The following is a 19,756-nucleotide window of genomic DNA, read 5'->3' as shown; positions in this document are numbered from 1 at the left end:
TAAGGTAAACTCAAAATCTATATTACTCAAAGTTTTAGGAGCAGAAACTATCTAAATTCAAAGAGATTCATTTTACGTTTATTTCTAATATAATATATGTTCAGATTTTGTAGATCAGGCATAGAGCATGTTATTCTTTTCTTAAGCCCTCCCAGTATTGGTTATTTTGGCTGTTTTTGGTCAGATAGGATCCCCTGAGCAAGTTTACTCAGTATGCAAATATCCATTGTAACAACATTTCCGTTATTCTGTAATCAGCCTTTTTTTCTCCCTCTGGGTATTGAGTTCATTGACCTCAAAGGTAACTAGTTTCAGAAGATTTAAGACAGAAAAATTTCCATTAAGTTTTTGGGTTCTTGCCCACATGCTGTACAGCAGGAAAAGGAAAGCAATATAATCCAACTTCAGAGCCTGGAAACACTGGACTGAACTTGCCCCTACCACACAGCATTGGGATGGCATGAATGGGATCATTTAAAGGTTTGGAAGTCAAACTGGAGGTCTTAATGTCACCATGACTCAGGTTTAGGAAGAGAGAAAAGAGGTTTTAGTAAAGGAAAAAGACAATGAAACAAAACAGCGTGTGTCATCTCTCTTTTGGATGACAAATCAGCTTTTTTCCTATTCTTACCATGAAGTCTATCTTCTGGCCAATGCATGGTAGTATCTGGCTCTCATTTTGGCAAAGTAACTAAGCAGATTTTCCCCTTCTTTTGTTTTCAGATATGTTAGAAAAGCCAAGAAATTTCAAAAGAAATACTGGTCTCCCTTCTTATGACTGACAAAGAGAAGAGTAAATCACAGCCCAAGGCTTTCTGATCTCCTCACCAAACAATATTAGACAGACAAAGTACATTTCTAAAGGAAGTACAAACCTCAATCCTTCTATCAGTATTATGAGAAATGCTTTTAAAATAAACTCTTACTATCATCTAGAATGTATAATTATTTGAAAAAAATCATCTTTAAGATACATTTGCAAATAAAAAGATGAACTCTAACTTGCAAACATAGAATGTATCTGCATGATAAACTTGTAAATATAATTTATCCCAAATGAGAAACATCATCATGATAAAAGATTTTTCAAGTTATTTCATATTGTAATATTTCATCATGATATAGATTTATTTAATTACCCACATCTTCCTTGACTCTCTTCCTCTGTGTATAGGGGATGGAGAGAAGAAATAAGGACTAATAAACTCTAAATACTAAATACTTATTTATTTATGTTTTTAATTTTTGTGGGTACATAGTAAGTGTATATATTTATAAGGTGCATGAGATGTTTTGATACAGGAATGCAATGTGAAATAAGCACATCATGGAGAATGGGGTGTCCATTACCTCAAGCATTTATCCATTGAGTTGCAAACAATCCAATTACATTCTTCAAGTTATTTCAAAAGATTCTTATTTATTGAGGTTCTTATGTTTATTAAAAGGCTACATATATCTGTTTGATTAATGACTGGGAGAAATGTATTCCAGCATCTGGGGGGGTGGGGATAGAACAGTAGAAGAGGTGATAACAAATGCAAACTACTTTTGTACAATAATCAAATGCTGGGAGACTAATAAGCTACCTCTATCCTCTATCTATCCTTTAGGGCATTGTTCTGCCCAAGTACATAGTTTACTCTTTGCAACAACATAACATCCTACTAAGTTTTCCTGGTTCATCCTACTCTGGCTCCACTATACCAGACTAATTTCATTTTGTCTTCTATCATTCTTATAGATTTATCTTTGCATAAGTCATGCCTTTCCTCCTCCAAAGGGCTTCACTAATGTTACAACCAACCTGGAACACCCCTCCTTCAACCTTCTGTCTATCATAGGTTTCCAGATATTTAAACATTCAACCCAAGTTTCTTCTTGAAACCTTCTTCAGTTTTTATATCACTTGGATTATCTAATTTTTATTGAATTTCGAAGTGTCTGGACTGCACAATTTGTTCCGTAGCTATTTTCTAATTCTTTTAAAGTGTGTTAGCTAGTTTGACTTCTAGGCTATACTAGTAAATTGACAAAATAAAATATGCCTCAAATTTCTACTGTAATTAACATGGCTCTTTGTAGTTTTGTACTAAATTTGATGTTGCATAAATGTTGGAAGGTAATTCATTTGACTTCACCTATCTGAGAAAGATGTATGTAAAATCTTCAAACTATGTGAGACATCTGCATGAAATGGTCTTATCGCATCAGAACAGAAGGAATAATGTTAAATGGTTGGAGTGGGGTGGGGGTGAATGAACCTAGAGAGGAAGGGATAGAGAGCATATACTATACCTCATCTTATTTAATCTTTCCTCTGGATCTGGTATTATAGCCACCATTTTAAAGATGAAAAGACTGACATTCAGACAGGTTATATAACTTGTTCAAGTTCATAAAGCAAGCAAGCAGCAGAAGCAAGATTTGAATCATTGTTTTTGACTCAAAGCCCAGGTTCTTTCTATTACCTCAATAAACAGCTTCTTCAGTAGGGTGTCATAATATAGACCTTTAAGGAAATATGAGTCAATTATATCATTAAAACTGAAATAATTTGGAAAGAAAATACAAGGTATTTCTTTCCATCTATATTAAGCCCAAGGGAATATTCAGAGAGTGTAAAAAGTCAAAGAAAGCTTTATGTGTAGATGGGAGCTTGATCTAGAATTTATAAAGTTAGAGGAGGGAAAGGAAATAGGAAGAATAAGTGAGGCAGGGAAATGTTGGTATATGTGGAGATGATAGAACGGAAGATAGAATCTAAGGTGAAGAACAGAGTTTGAAGTTGGTGTATCAGTCAGTTTTGCTACAATGTTGCTGTGTACCAAACAAGCCCTAGATCTTAGTGGCTTATACCAATAAATGTGTATTTCTTGCTCATGAGTCTGTAGTTTAGGAATGTTTCTCATGAATTTTGGCTAAACTTTCCTGGGTTTAGCTGGATTTGGCTCTAGACTACAGTCCATGTTTTCTCATTCTAGGGCTCAGTCTATAGGATCTATGCCTACCTGGGGCATACTTACTAGTGGAAGATGTCAGAAACTCAGGAGGGCTGGCAGAATCTTGCCATGTCTTTTAAGGCCTTCACTCCGAACTAACACCTTGACACCTTCATTCACTGCATTTGCCAAAACCAAGTAATATATCCAGGCCCAATTTCAGTGAGGTAGGGAAATACACTCTATCCAGAGGGAAGTCATGGCAAGGATTGGGAGGGGGAAGAATTGTGAACAAATCAGAACAAACTATCTGACTGGATATGTCTTGCATAGAGGAGTAGGCAGGTGAAAGAAAATCATAAAAATTTAAAAGGAGTTCACATGATTGTAGGGAGCTCTGCATTCTCTTCAGCTTGGAAATGACAAAGTAAAATTAGTGTTTCAGGAAGTTCAGAATTACAATATGTTAAAGGGAACAAAGGGGAAAAAGAATGACTCACCATAGAGAACAGTGCTTGCTATGGTAACACTGGCCTAAGGCCTGTTCAATGGTACAATCAGAATAGAGGAAAAAAATAAATTAAGGATATGCTTAGAAGGCAGTAATGATAGAAAACCTTTAAAAAACAATCCCAATACTTTAGTCTTGTGTCTTGGAAGGATTGTGTTACCAGGAGGAAAAAAAGGAGATAGGCTGAAGCTGGGATCATGAGTCCCTTTAGGAATTGCTGATTTGAAGTGATGATAGACTGTCTAAATGGATCTATGTTGCAAGCAGTAATTACATAAGGAAAGAATCCAGATGAGAAAGCAAAGTAAAAAAACAGATCTTAGAATCATCTGTGTAGAGATGATGATTTTAGTCATCAAACTCAATTAGGTCATTTAAAAGAGTAGTGAGAGAAGGGTTAGTTTATGAAGAAAAGACTTAAAATCATGAGAATTATATGAATAATATACTTTTTGTATTTCTTACCATCTTTATGGTCAAAAAGTATGGAGATCAGGTAATGCTTTCAATGTCAGATTGCTATTTTCCTTTTTATTACCACCAGATATATTAAGAAAAATAAGGTATTTTCCTTGAGCCTTCAAAGGATTCTGGTGACTGGATGCAGATCTTCAAGAGCCTAGGCCTTTCTGGCATCCATAGAGAACATGGTAATTGCTACATCAACTGGGTTAGATAAAGGAGAATAAAGGCCTTCAAGATAACTTTACCAGAACACCAGCCTACATGCCGAAGTCCTCAGTTACCACTACCAAGACCCAGTATTATAAGATGAAAATCCTGCTGGACAAGGATTCCAGGGTTGGGAAGTTTTTCTGACTTCATTAGCAGTGAAAGCTTAGGGAATAGTTTAGGGCCTTACGCAAATCAGGAGTCACTTTAATAGCAGTGAGACAGAATTTTCAGGGCACCAGGAGACCATGCACCAAGAGACCAGCCCGACTCTGATGTTAACCATACAGATTTCACTCCTCTGCTGTTAACATTTCTTCCATACAAGTCTGTGAAGCTCTAGTCTTTTCACTATTCTTTTCTTCTGGTGGTTGGATAACTAGGATAACCAGATAACGTCTTCGAAGTGGGATAGGAGTTTGATCAGGTTCTGAACTCTTTGATTATATCTCCTTTGAAAGAAATGGAGGGCCGTGAGTGGGAGCATCCACTCATGGTTCTACATCCACTCATGGTTCTATTACTTATTTGAGGCAGATTCCATGAGTTGGTTATGCTCCCGTCTCCATTAGCAACATTGAAAGAGTGGAAGAAGTATTACAGTTTTTATTATTTATAATACATAGAATTTTTCCTTCTGGAAAAACCACATAGATGCTACTGTACCTTGTTTTCTGGGTGGGAATGGGCTGAATTTCAGACCTATACAAGAGAATTTGTCCAAGAATCTCTGAGAACAGTGTGCCAAATCAGTAGTTCCAACATGTTCCATGAGACACGCCTACCCTCTGCCTGGGTTCTGCTGTTACAAAATAAGAATTTCAAAAGCAGTACAATATGATGTATGTGTAAGTGTATATATAAACATATTTATAAGTGCACATATATTAAATAAATAAAAATTTATATATATATATATATATATATATATATATGCCTTTGTACAATTTTGAAGTCTTTTTTGGTGGGAGGGCTATTTTTTATTCTAACAGTATTCTATCTAACTTTTGAAGTAAAAAATGCTTTTCAAAACACTAAAATTGAAAGGTAAGTGTTGCATGCCCCCTAAGTGCATAGCCTCTAGACTCATACTTTTTGGTTAGAGCATCATCTTCGCCAACTGTTAGCTATGTAGCTTTTGGCAACCCAGTTAACCTTGCTGCCCACCTTTTAGGGTTGTTGTGAGGATTAAATGAGATTATTTGTTTATTTCACAAATGGACCTAGTGCTTATATTGAGCCAGACATTGCTCTGAGCACTTGAGAAATATTAATGTCTTTAATGCTCAAAGTGAATTTATGAGACAGGCACTCCTATTTTTATCTTATAGGAGAGGAAAGTGAGGTACCAGGATCCTAACTGGCTTGTCCAGGGCACATGGATGCTAAGTGGCAGAACTAACATTCTCACTAAGGAACTTTGACTAGAAAGCCGATAGTAAAGTGCATAGTACAGTGTGTGGCATTGATCATCATCATCATTAGTGATGAGAACTGTTACCCTTAATGTCCTCATTTGGAAAATATTAATTTCATTATTCTAAAATGGCCCCCTTCGTTAGTCTTAAAATTTTTAGTAGTCCATGAAATTGAAAATCCAGGAATTACTCAATTTTACATTTCTGGGTCTCTAGATTTCCTCATCTCTAAGTTGAAAATACTATACACTCTGGCTTCTCTATTGCTCTTGATTTTTGCAAAAATTCAATGAGACACTTTAAGTGAAAATATTTAACAAGTCATCGTTCCAATCGAAGTGTTTTTCTTGATATTAAGAAATAGTTTTTATGTTTTTATGATGTAGAGAACTATTCTAAGTGGCTGCGAGGTGGATGAGAGGAAAGTCTCCCAAGTCTGCATCTGCATGTTTGCACACACACACCACACACACTCGCAGAATGATGAAAAGCCCTTCAGTGTGTTCATTTAATGACATGGTAGGGTTTCATGCTGTTTTAAAAAATACAGCACAGGTCTAAAAATCTTTGGACATTGGAAGGTACATGACTGCCACCTTTTAAACTGGGGGTTAAAAAGTGGGCATGAGAACCAAGGAATCTTGAGTCACTATGTGCAAGACAGTCAAGCTGTGGTGAGCAAAGCATCCAAGCTGCAGATATTTGCACAATTTTACTAGCACAAACACCCTAGGTACTGATGCTTTCATGGAAATTCTGGCTGTGTAACTATGTTAACTCTGGCTTAGGTTTGAAGCTATTTTCAGAACCCTTCACAAACTTACAGGAAGTACCTTCCCTTTTTATTGACATTTGGTATTGTTATGTTTAAATATTGCACATGCAGGACAACTTTGTTCCTTCGCCTCTACTCATAGTCAGGTTTTAAAAAATCACACGTGTATGAATATCCATGAAAACATATAAACACACCTTTCTGGCTGAGCTCATCTAAAAAAAAATAATTTAAAATAAATATCCCAGCTCCAGCCCGATTGAGACGCTAGACCCAATGGCTCTTTCTAGCAAAGCGTAAGGGTTTTCAGACTTGGTCAAAAAGACTGAGCCTCCCCAGGCTACAGCATGAGCTGTGGCAAAATCAATAAACAAATAAATAAAGTAAAGTAAAGACCAGAGGCTCCATGGAGAGTTGGGGCTCCCTGTCTCTTTCATGAGTAATGAATGTGGCAACCACAGAGACTTGGAAAGAGCTGGGATTCTCACATCTGCAAACTCACTTTCAAGTAGGTCAGGGAACTATTTCAGGGACTTGCTGGGGGGAATCAAGGGATAACTTAAAAGAAGGGGTTCAGGTAACACAAAGAGCATGAAAGGAAGATACAAGAGAGATTGCTAGAAATCTACCCTCCCTGCCTTCTGAAATTTGTGTGTGTTAAAGTTTCAGTCTCCAGAACCTCTTGTGCAATGCGACCAAATTTCCCAGCCAGTCTCTAGAGAAGGCAATTTGTGCCCAAAGAGGCCCACCTGAGGAGACCATCAGTCTCAAGGCTGTTACACTGTCCTGGGTGGTCTCAGGCTCTTGAAAGGGAACATCTTTCTCTCGAGAAATACACATGAAGTAAATAGAACAGAAGCTGGCTCTTATACATTGGCCTTCTCACTGCATCCAAAATCCTTAATGTTTTCTTCCATACAGGGGGGCTTTCATGGGTGTTTCTTATATACTTACTTTTAAATGCCAGTAAGGAAAAATGGCAAGAGAAAAGAAAGAAGACACAGAGAGGCCCAGAGAGCCCTTGTAGATCCAGACATGAGCAAAACAACTGCCATCATCTTGGTGACTATGACCTCTCCCCTGCTCCACAACTCAAAGGTCAATTTTAAAGGTCATGGAAGGCCAGCAAGATAGAAATCTGGCACTTTGTTCCATGCAAAACAGCTGCTTTTCCACAATACAACACAACAAATTTCTGTACTGTTTAGATGAAAAATATCCTTGAAGCAATAATGCAAACCCTAATTTGCATGAGAATTGCTTTTTACTTATGTATTCATAGGAATCAAGAAGAATAAGATGCAGATTTACTTTCACATTTGTAGATGCATTTCTCGTCCACTTCCATGTAGAATGCATGATTGCATACATTACAGGTCACTTTACCTGCTCTTCCTATATTTGAGGTATCTTATAATTCAAAGAAGTTATCAATAATTCTTCCAAGAACTGAGCAATGTAACTTAGGGAGCACTTCTTTAAGATAAAGTCAGAAGTAGCACTTGGCATAAGAGGGAGCCAACATGAAGCTGTAAGGATAGTTCCCCTTATCTCTTCTGAAATAACTAGAACTTACCAGGCCTTTGCTCTGTTCTGGAAGCCTTCTGTTCTATGGAAAAAAGGAATCTCTGCTTAGCTGCACTAGTCATCAAAATGTTTATCACTTACTCATCTAATGAGAGGAGCTCTGGGAGCTTAAGCCATAAAGAAAGAAGATGGAAAAGAAAAAAGAAATGTAAAAACTTTCCAGTTATGTGATTTGCAAGGACAGATGAGTATTGGAAACTGAAGAATAAATGAAATGAAAACCAATCACAGTATATTGACTCATCTGGATTTGCTTTTTTTTAATCATTTATTTGAAAATATCAGGATACAAGTACATTTCAAACTCTGCCGCATCAGAAAAAAAATGACTCTCTGTTTTGGAAACTACTTTCATTTCCTAAGACACCAATTGTTTCAACATATAAAAGGTGCAGTTCACTTCTTAAAAATGAAGTATTTCCATGCTACATTTGGAACAGTATTCTCTTTCATTCTTTCAAGGGTGGCTAAAAAGAGAGACCGTACTTCCCTATAAGAAGCAACATAGATATCTCTCACCAAAGGGCCTTTCAACTTCAGAGATCACAGTGAAGTAAGTAGAGTTAATAGGCCCACCTATTCATCGAGGAGAATAGGTGTCTGTATCACTCCTGAAAAAGACATGTCTTAGAGAGCCTGGAGTACAATATTATAAAAGACTGCAAGATCTCACTCTATGGAAGGTTCACAACATCTGCCAAGGTGGCAGAGGGTGACGAAGAAGCACAAGTAATGTCTCTTGGCTAACCCTAGACTAAATGATATGGTTCTTGAGGCATCTGAGGAAGGTCTGGCATAAATATTTCATCCACTCATTGCTGAAAACCAAAAATCATTTGATGAAGTGGGAAGAGATTGATTGGATCTTTTTAGCTCACAAGTACAGGAGTTGCAATGAAAATTCTTTGGGATAAGGAAAAAACATGACTTATATTCCAGGTAGGGAGAAGGTGACTGATATCAGATTCTGTTTGTTGGTAGAGATATGTGTGGGTGGAGGGCAGGGAGGAGTGAAGTGGGGGTCAAGGCACTAGATACCTGATTACAAGCAGAAAAAAGATGCCCAAAGACAATGCTCTAAGATTCCTACCTCAATTAACCATGATCACACAGATCTAAAATGACCCAGAAACTTGCTTCAGTGAGTTCCTGCAGTAGAGGAAAGAGTAATGTTATTTCTAATAAAGAGAAAACCACTGTGGGAGGGTGTAAAAAATTCAAATATTGGGCTGCATCTTGGTTTTTAAGCCCTCACCTCCATAAGGAGAATGAATGGCAGGCTTAAGTGACCATGTCATCTTTCTTAGCACAGGCCAAGCTTAGGAGACACATGGGATATGATAAGAAAATCCCTAAGCTTTTGCAAAATATTCTGGATATTACTTAAAGAGAGGTAGTAGATCATATATTTTTAAATAATCTGTGGTCAAAGAAGAACTCACACCGGAAATTAGAAATATTTTATGCTAAATGATAATAAAAATGTAGCAAATCAAATCTTGTGAGACAGGCAGTGATTACAAGTGAATTTGTAGTTCTAAATGCATGCTGTGTACTAGGAAAGAAAGAAGGCTGAAGGTCAATGTGACTATCTCAGAAAAAAAATAAATACAATGATGTAGAAGGAAGAAAATAATGAAGGTTACATAAATAAATAAACAAACATAAAATAGAGAACATTCAAAAAAACCAAAGACAGACTTTAAAAAGAGTAACAAAATTCATAAATCTGCATCAACACTCTTAAAGAGAGGATGGGGGAGGGAAAGACAATGAGTAAGAGAGAGCACGACAGGCAGAGAGAGAGAAATAGAGAAAGAAAACAAATTACTAATATCAGGAAGGAAAATGTTGTCATCAAAGCAAGTACTATAAACATTACAAAGAAAATAATAAGATATCAACTTCATGCCAATGTATTTGAAAAGGTAGAGTAAATGAACAAATTCTTAACAAAACTTGATTTTTTAATAAAAGGAATAAATACAAAATATAAATAACTATCTTAAACTATTAAGTTGATTGCATAATTCGAACCCTTTTCAAAAACCAATTCCATGCTCACTTAGATGGCTCCACCAGTGAATTCCATTCAGTATTTAAGAAGGAATTAACACCAGTCTTACACAAATACTTCCAGAGATTTCAAGCAGTGAGAACACTTTTTATTTTATTTTATGATGTCAACATAAGCTTGATCCCAATACATAACAATGACATTACAAGAAAGAAAGCTTATAGGTCAGTGTCTCGGGAACATAGATGCAAACAATTTAAATGAATTATAAGCAGTGAAATATAAAAATGAAAATACTTTATAACCTGATTTGACTTATTCTGGGAATGCAGGGTTGTTTAATATTGCTAATTAATCAATATATTTTATTGCATTAAGAGAACAAAAGGGATAGCATGTAATCACCTCAAAAGTGCAGAAAAAACTTTTACTATAATTCAATGGCAGGTCCAAAATTTCTCAGGAAACCAGGAGTAGGTGGGAACTTTGATACGTGATAAAAGGAAACTATAAAAATTATATAGCAAACACTTCCATATATAATAGTGAAAATATTGAAAGTTTAGCCTTGAAATTGGGAGTGAAACATGGATGCCTACTAGCATCACTTATATTTAGCACTGCACTAAATAAATCTCTAGATAGTTCAGTAAGCAAAAGCAAAATATTAAAATGTATAAGAAAAAAAGCAATAGAATTACTCAGAGATGACACAATTGTGCGTATAAAAATTCAAAAGTATCCATTGAGAAACTACCGAAGAGCAAGTTTGACAAAACTGCTGGATATAGTTTGCAAAAATCAATTGGACTTTTATATAATAGTAACAAATAAGTAGAAAATGAATGTAATATCTTTACATTGAAACTGTAAAAACGCTATTGACATTAAAAAAGAACAAAATAAATAAAGGGATATACAATGTTCATGAATTTTAAGATTCAATGTTTGAGAGATGTTCATACTTTCAATAGTATTACATAGATTTAACAAAATGTGAATAAAAACATTAGCATATTTTGTTATGAAAATCGATAAGATGGTTTTTAAATTAGTATGAAAATGCAGAGAACCCAGAATAATAGCTGCAATAATCTTGAAGAAGGAAAAGAACAAATGTGAAGAAATTATACTACTAGGTAGCTAGACCAATTAGAGAACTATAGTAACTAAGACAGTGTGGTATTAGTGTAAGGATAAGTATATTGACCAATGGAATAGAGTCTAGAAAATGATTCACTCATTAGATTAATAGCAGAGGTGACAATGAAGTGTGATGGGGAATAGAATGGTTTTTTTTTTCAATATTGGATATTGGGAAATGGACACACACACACACACACACACAGAGAGAGAAAGAGAGAGAGAGAGAGAGAGAGAAGTGGTTACTTTGGGGGATGAGGCAGAAAGGAGCAAAGTCCTCTGGAGGGCTGGTCATGTTTTCTTTCAGGATTTGGGTAGAGGTTATAAGGGCATGTTCACCTATGGATGAGCATTGAGCTGAATGCTTATTATTTCTGCACTTTTCTGCATGTGTATTATACATCATTAAATCAGTGAGTGATTTATAGTTAATTCTAAACTCTAACAAAGTTTTTTCATAGAAGTGTTTTTGGCTAAGTTAATTAAAATAAAAGTTGACTGATTTATGCTTTAATTTACAAAACCTTTTTGCCACACCTTTAACGATGAAACTTACTTCTTCTTTTCTGCCAAAGCAGGATTTTCCATTACTGCCTGCTGCTATTGCATTAGAAAGTTGCCATTTCAAACACCTCTGGAAGGTTCCATTTCTGCTTGGAGCCTATTTAAGTTGGAGCCATTTAGAACTTTTTAATTTCCAAAAAGTCCCCATGCACCCTTTATAGGCATTTGTCAGTTCTCACTTACCAACTTTAGACGGAGGTAAAGTTGCATCTAAAAGTTACTTTGCTGGAAAGTAGGCATAAAACTGTGGGGTAAGAAGCTCACTCATATGAGCTCACTTCATTTGCACTCACTTATGTGAGTTGGTATTACCTAGCAGGAATTGTTTCATGGAATCATGTATTCTAAATGAAATTGGGAGAGCAGAGAGAACAGGCTGGACAAAGTGGAGATTCATTTTCTATGGCACCCCTTCATGTGTAGACACACAATGAAAAATTGGTGCTCTCTGGAGGCTGAATTTGGTGAAACAAAGCAGAGTTTAGAGAACAAACCAGGAAACTTCTTTCTGACCCTCCAAAAGCCACAGCACCAAGGCTACTCCCATCCAAGAGGCGATCAGCAGAGAAAGGTCAAATGTGTCTGAAAAGCCACCACCTCGATGAAGCATTTTCTGATTTCTCTACTCATAATGTATCCCTCTACTTTAGTTCACTATACTTTGTTTATATTCATGTTTATCTTTATATTCAACAAAATGATATTGGCTTCCCTTAATGAAAATGGTCTCATTTTCTCTTTTTATAACTGAGTTGTTGCAAGGATTATAATATCAAACTATTACATTTTATCTAATGTCGCCCACATCTTCTTTAACCAGAATATTATTTCAACTTCCTCCTTACAATGCTGATGAAGAATTTCTTAGACTAGAACAGATATTGACACACTTATTTTCATAACAGTATCACTCATGATAGACAAAATGTGAAGGCAAATCAAGTGTCCGTCAGCAGATAAATGGATAAACATGATGTGGCGTATACATACAATGGAATATTATTCAGCCTTAAATAGGAAGATAATTTGACACATACCACAACAGGATGAATCTTGAAGACATTACTCTAAGTAAAATAAGCCAGACACAAAAGGCAAACATTGTCTGATTCCACTTACATGAGATTCCTGGAGAAGTCAAATTCATACTCAGAGAGTAGAATGGCGGTTGCCAGTGGCTGGAGGCAGGGAGGAATGGGGAGTTAGTTTTTCACGAGCACAGTTTCACGTGGGGAAGACGAACAAGTTCTGGAGATACGTGGTGATAATGGTGACATACAATCTGATTGTACTTAACGCTTTCAGGACTGTACTCTTAAAAATGGTTAAAATGATAAATTTTATATTGTGTGCATTTTACTGTGTGTAGTAAAAACCATTTTAAAATTAAAAAATAATTCTTATTTTCCCCAGAAATTCCTGGGTGTTATCATTTTGTTCCTGATTTTTTATTCTGCTTGTCCCTAACTTTTCTGTCTCAGGTACCCTGTATTTGACGTTGGACAATGTTTCAGTATATTCTCACATACAAAATGTTAAACACATTACCTAAGGGATCTGGAAAGGCATTTTGTTGTTGTTTAGCTGCAATTCCTCAGAGCAGACAGATTTTGTTATGAATTACTCTTGAGGTTTTTGGACAATGGGACAGAATGTGCTGAAACAAAGAAATGATAATAATATTATTAGAGTCAGAGAAGGCCACTCAGCTCCCTGTTTCAGACTCCAGAGAAAATATGTCTTTAGAAATTAAAAGATATCTCATGGAGAAGCTTCTTAATTTAAAACAATTCAAATTGAAAAGAAAAAAATAATTTCTGCTGATTATTATATTTTCCAGTTTGTCTTCTAGTTTTCTATAGGAAACAAAGTGCCATCTACCTTTTCCCAGCCAACTGCTTACTTAATTTTGGTTTCTCTCTTTCTCCCACTCTCTCCTTTTCACATATAAAGCTCCTTAGAACTTACAGAATGAAATCCAAACTCCTCGTCATTGAATATAAAGTTTATTACAATCTGGCCTCAGACCATTTTTCATGCCTTATCTCCTAACACTGGCCAACAGCCTTAGATTTGCTCCAGGCATACCCTACCACCCACCTTTCAGAATGGGCCATGGTGCATCATTTTTTTCCTTTCTTTACACATGCTCTGTCCTCTGCTCATAATACTTTCCCACCCTTCTTCATATGACACCTTTCTGTTCATCTTTCAAAGAATTCAATTATCACCTTCACTGTGAGGCATTCTACACTTACTTTCCCTCCTCTTCCCATTCATTGCCTACCCCTCTGAAATGATTTCTCAGTGATTCAAAGACACTGTGTCTAGTTGTGCTATGGTACTCATACCACATGGTCACTATTGGTGTACATGTTTCAGCTTTTAGACTAGAAGATTCTCCAGAGTGGTGTCATAATTCTAGCACCTCAAACAGTGTATTACAGTAGGTTCTCAGAGCCTTGTTTGACTACATGGATAAATAATGAATGAAAATGAATGAATGCAAATTAAGACATAAACATCCATTATGAATTTCACAGATACAACACAGAAACTTATTGCTCAGAAGCAGGAATGAATGAATGAAGGTATAGACTGTGACTAACAGAGAGGGCAGAGTTTTTGTAGTTACCTTGAATTTCAACCCTACTTAAAAATTCAAAATCACCTTATGATTTTGAAAATCAATTTATATCAGTTAACTGCTTCAAAGTTGAAAAGTAATAATTGTCTTCATTATATAAAATTAAAGTAATGCTTCTTCTAGCAATTACTAATAGAAAAGAATCCCTTTCTACATAGAAAATGTGTGATAGGAAAGTACATAGAATTGTTTCCACATACAATACTTTTAAGTTATATCCCTGGAGCCATTTGGCCTGGGATATGAAGGTGGAAATAAACTTAGTTTTATGCACATGCACGCTCACACACAGTACACTCTCTTATGTAAACCAGGCAGTGACAAGTTACTTGGATGGCTAAATCAAAACTGGTCCACCAAACAAAATTGTGCACTGTGTTGGAGAGCATTAGGGCTGCTGGGTTTTAAGGTTTGCCTTGGCTTGAATTCATTGCAACACCACCCACCTCTCTCCAGTTGGAATATTCTAACCAGGTCACCTAGATGCTGTGAAACAGATGCTCATTGAAGGGAAAAGGAAATAGGTGGTGTCCATTGAAAAGTGATAGCCATGGCAGAGGGGAAAGTATATTTTTACCTGCAACACAAACCGAATATTATGGAAAGTTATTGGTAGGGCAGAAATTCCTAGCTCTCCAGGAATCTGCAGCACTTAGTAAGCACTTCAGTGTACTGAGACACAAGAAAGCAGAGTGGTGGGGTGCTCAGACTCTGAGGACAGACTCTTTGGTTTTGACTTCCAGCTCTGCATTACTAACCACGTGTCCTTGGGCAAATCACTTAATCTTTCTTTTCTGCTTCTTATCTATAAACCTGGGATAATAATAATGCCTACTTCATAGGATTCTTGTGGTGATTACATAAATTGATACATGTGAAATATTTCCAATAGTGCAAGGAGCTGCTAATTATTATTACTACAATGATTGTCTCTGTGTTGTGGACACCATTGCTGATTTAGATTGGCAGTGATTTAATGGAGAGTTCTAACAAGGGAAGAACTCTTGATCAGGCTCCATCAGTGAACTAGAAAACCCAGTATGTTCTCCATGCTAAGAAGACTTGTGTTTATAAAAGCCAGGAAGGGAGATGGCAAAAACAAGAAACTACAGGCCCTCAAACCATCCTTTGACATTCCTAAAACTGCACTTTATAAAGAGCATCCACAGGTTGTGGGCTGGTTTCAGCTCTTCTCCTGCGAACTAGCTAGGCAGCCTGCCAGCAGATTGATAGAGCTGTTACTTGGGAGCACTTAGCTTCAGCTTTGGGACTCCAGATTCCTTCCTTGAATCTTTCTCCCCTTGCCTTCATGATTTTTCCAGACTTTGACTGAATGCCTCTTTTCCTGTAAAGGAATTTATACTAGTGAGGGTTTTCTTACCTGATTAAGTTATACATCTGCTTTGCTATTTAAGGTGTATGTTACAAATTGACTTCTAACATTGTAATAAAAACTAAATGAAGTCACTGATTGAGAGCAGTAGAATCTTAGCTTGGATCCAAAACCAAAGCCCAAATAAACAAGCAAATATTTAAGCATCCGTATGGTTAATGGCAAATAATGTCATGTCCTCACTATGAAACATGCAGATGTTATGAATTAATATACAGTCTATGCACATATACCCATGACTAATACATACAAAATGGGTGTATGTATGTACATCTATCTATCTATCCCTGCTGTAAGTTGCAAAACAGCATAAAAATATGGCTTCATTCGGTAAAATGTTTGAATATAGTATATGTATTCTAAATGTTTATATAGGCATAGAAAACATCTGAAGATATACATTTTTCTTTTAGGCAGTAGAATTTGGAAGGTAGTTGAAGGGTTTTATTTTTTATGATTCTGAACCATTCAAAATTTTACAACAAACATTTTTTGCTTGTAATAAAATGTTTTAAATAGCTATTCATATATATCATATTCAAATGATAAATTGTCAAATATTTGGCTTAAAAAGTGCATTCTTCTCTGCCAATAATTCTGGTTATTTCTTGAGTAATTTAAAAAGGATTTGCAAGGTTTTCTGTGGCTCAAGAGTCGTAACTTACTGTAATTGTGTAAAAATAGAGAACTAAGAAGAGATTAGGCTCTATCAGAACTTTTATGACTGAGGAATAAAGAATATAATTGGGAAAGTGATGCGAAATGAGGTTGCAGAGGAAAGCAGGTATGGTATACTAAGGTATTAGACATTGATTCAAAAAGCAAATGAAATGCTTTAAGCAGGTAGAGTAACATCATAAAAGTTGCATTTCCAACAGACTGCTGGGTGACAGTAGGGGAAAGAAGTGAGTGATACAAGAGTGGAAGCAGAACTTATTATTTAAGGCTGATAATCTTAAATATTCTGCCTTAACGGAGGAATAAGACTTATAAATCAGACAACTAAAGAACAAAATGTTAGCTTTTTAACTGAGGAAGTTCAGTCAGGTGCTTGTGTCCAATGGCTGGTCTTCCTGATTTCTTCTTTCTCAATTCCAAGTCAAGACTTTGGACTGATCCATTCGAGTGACAATTTCAGCCTGCAGAGTTAGCTGTTCCTTACAATCCCTAGGGACTAACAGGGGACACGAGGCACAGGTTCTCAGATATCTTTGAAGGCAGCTTGGATCAAGACCAGGGCTTACTTATCTTGGTCTGAAGAGCAGAGAAGAATGTGTCCTTTCTTTGGGCAGGCAGATACCAAAGGACAGAACCTAGCAGGATTGAACCATGAAGTTGCAATGTCCTGAGATAAGGTACAGATTTCCTGAAGTGGGGTGGAGCATCTCAGAGTCAGCTGGAGTACAATGGTGGACCTCTTCAGTATAGAGTAAGAGTTCCTGTAGAACAATTAAGAGTTGGCTCAGCAGAATGGGAACATGTATTTATGAAACTAAAACTTAGGGCTTTTTTTTTTTAAAGAAATTGAAATCAGCTATTTTCATCTTAGAGGAATAAGCTAATAGTTTAAAGATACATTTGCAAGGTTATCTGGTTGGGTTTTGAGGTTCACCATTTAGAAAAGGAATTCGATCATGTTCTGTTTCCTTTCTCTCTCTCTCTCTGCAGGTATGTAATAATACCCCTTTCCAAGCTTTAAGCTGCATACTATGTCATGGGTAGGCTGAAAACATGTCTGCAGAAAGATTTGTGCATGAATATTCATAGTAGCTTTGTTCATAATGGCCTCTAACTGGAAAACTAAAAAAATATTTATCAGCAAGTAAATGGATACGCAAATTGTGGTATATTCATACGATGGAATACTACTCAGCAATATGAATGAACAAACTATTAACACACAAAGCATGTAAGGTCCAAAAAATATTATGCTGAGTAAAAGAAGGCTACAGAGTACTTACTCTAGATTTCCATTTATATGAAACTCTAGGAAAAATAAACATAATGCATAGTGATAGAGAGATCAGTGGTGGCCTGCAGCCAGTGTTGGGGTGGCAATTTACTGGAAAAGGGCACAAAAAACCTTTGAAAGTGATGGAAGTTTTTTGTAAGTTAATTTTATTACTCTTTACAAAGATGTATGATTTTGTCAATCAATGTGCAAAAATTACTAACATTCCTATATATCAACAACAGCCAAGCGAAGAGCCACACAATCTCATTCACAATAGCCACAAAAAGAATAAAAATACCTAGGAATACAGCTAACCATGGAGGTGAAAGATCTCTACAAGAAGAACTACAAAACACTGCTCAAAGAAATCAGAAATGACACAAACAAAGGAAAAACATTTCATGATATTGGATAGGAAGAATCAATGTTGTTAAAATGGCCATAGAGACCAAAGCAATTTATAGATTCAGTGCTATTCCTATTAAACTACCATTACCCTTCTTCACAGGACTAAGAAAAACTATTTTAAAATTTATATTATAAGGAACCAAAAAAGAGCCTGAACAGCCAAGGCAATCCTAAGCAAAATGAACAAAGTTGGAGGCATCATTCTATCTGACTTCAAACTATACCACAAGGTTACAGTAACTAATATAGCATGGTACTGGTACAAAAACAGACACATAGATGAATGGAACAGAATAGAGAACCCAGAACTAAAACCGCACAACTACCACTACCTGATCTTCAACAAACCTTACAAAAACAAGCAATGGGGAAAGGATTTCCTATTCAATAAATGGTGCTGAGGCCAGCTATATGCAGAAGATTGAAATTTGAGCCCTTCCTTATACTATATACAAAAATTAACAGAAGATGTATTAAGGACTTAAGTATAAAACCTAAAACTATAAAATCCCCAGACGACATCCTAGGAAACACCATTCTGGACATAGGAATGGACAAAGATTTCATGATGAAGATGTCAAAAGTAATCGCAAGAAGAACAAAACTTGACAGATGGGATCTAATTAAACTAAAGAGCTTCTGCACAACAAAGGAAACTATCAACAGAGTAAACAGACAACCTACAGAATGGGAAAAACTTTTTGCAAACTATACATCTGACAAAGGCCTAATATCCAGCATCTATAAATAAACAAATTATCAAGCAAAAACCAACCCTGTTAAAAAGTAGATAAACGACATGAACAGATACTTTTCAAAAGAAAACATAGACGTGGCCAATAAGCATATGAGAAAAAGCTCAACATCACTGATCATTAGAGAAATGGAAATCAAAACCAGAGTGAGATACCATCTCACACCAGTCAGAATGGCTATTATTTAAAACTCAAAAAATAACAGACACTGGTGAGGTTGTGGAAGAAAAGGAACACTTACACACTGTTGGTGAGAGTGTAAATTAGTTCAACCATTGTAGAAGACAGTGTAGTGCTTCCTCAAAGACCTAAAAACAGAAATACCATTTGACCCAGCAATCCCATTACTCAAAGAAATATAAATCATTCTACCATAAAGATACATGAATGTGAATGTTCATGGCAGCACTGTTCACAATAGCAAAGGCATGGAATCAACCTAAATGCCCATTGGTGACAGACTGGATAAAGAAAATGTGGTACATATACACCATGGAATGCAATGCAGTCATAAAAAGAATGAGATCATGTCCTTTGCAGGAACATGGATGGAGCAGGAGGCCATTACCCTCAGCAAACTAATGCAGGAACAGAAAACCAGACATTGCAATGTTCTCACTTATGAGCGGGAGCTAAATGATGAGAACCATGGACACATCGAGGGGAACAACACACACTGGGGCCTATGAGAGGGTAGAGGGCAGGAGGTGGGAGAGGTAACTAATGAGTACTAGGTTTAATATTTGGGTGTAGAAGTCATCTGTACAATAAACCCCCATGACACAGTTTACCTATATAACAAACCTGTACATGTACCCCAACCTTAAAATAAAAGTTAAAAAATAAATTAAAAAAACAAAGATGTATGATTTTATCAAACTTACTCAACTCTAAAGTGGGTACATTTTATTGCTTATAAATTATGCCTCCATAAGACTTAATTTTAAAAGTTCTCCATAAAATCAATTAG

This window comes from Macaca thibetana, chromosome 11, assembly GCF_024542745.1.
Source record: "Macaca thibetana thibetana isolate TM-01 chromosome 11, ASM2454274v1, whole genome shotgun sequence".
In the NCBI taxonomy this organism is placed as follows: domain Eukaryota; kingdom Metazoa; phylum Chordata; class Mammalia; order Primates; family Cercopithecidae; genus Macaca; species Macaca thibetana.
This window is presented reverse-complemented; position numbering follows the sequence as displayed.